Here is a 296-nt window from a genome sequence, read left to right as displayed (position 1 = left end):
ACGTGTTCCCGCGGCTTCTGGGCGCCTCGCGCCCCGCCGGGCCTCCGGGAGGCACGCACCCCGAGCCCGGATTCCACGTGGCCGCCCTGGGGGACGCCCCGCGTTGGCCAGCGAGGTCGCAAGGCTGGGACAGGAGGGCGCCGCCACTCCCCTGAGCCGCAGGTCCCCGCAGCGCGACTAAGGGCAGGGAGAGCTGGCAGCTAGCAATGGGTGCCAAGCCCGAGGTGAGGGCGCTGCCAGTCTGTCCTTGAGTTTCCGTGTTTGGAAACGCAGACCTTGTGGCGCTGGGAGGGAAT

The sequence above is a fragment of the Carlito syrichta genome, unplaced genomic scaffold, assembly GCF_000164805.1.
Source record: "Carlito syrichta isolate Samal-C Ts95f unplaced genomic scaffold, Tarsius_syrichta-2.0.1 Scaffold135894, whole genome shotgun sequence".
In the NCBI taxonomy this organism is placed as follows: domain Eukaryota; kingdom Metazoa; phylum Chordata; class Mammalia; order Primates; family Tarsiidae; genus Carlito; species Carlito syrichta.
This window is presented reverse-complemented; position numbering follows the sequence as displayed.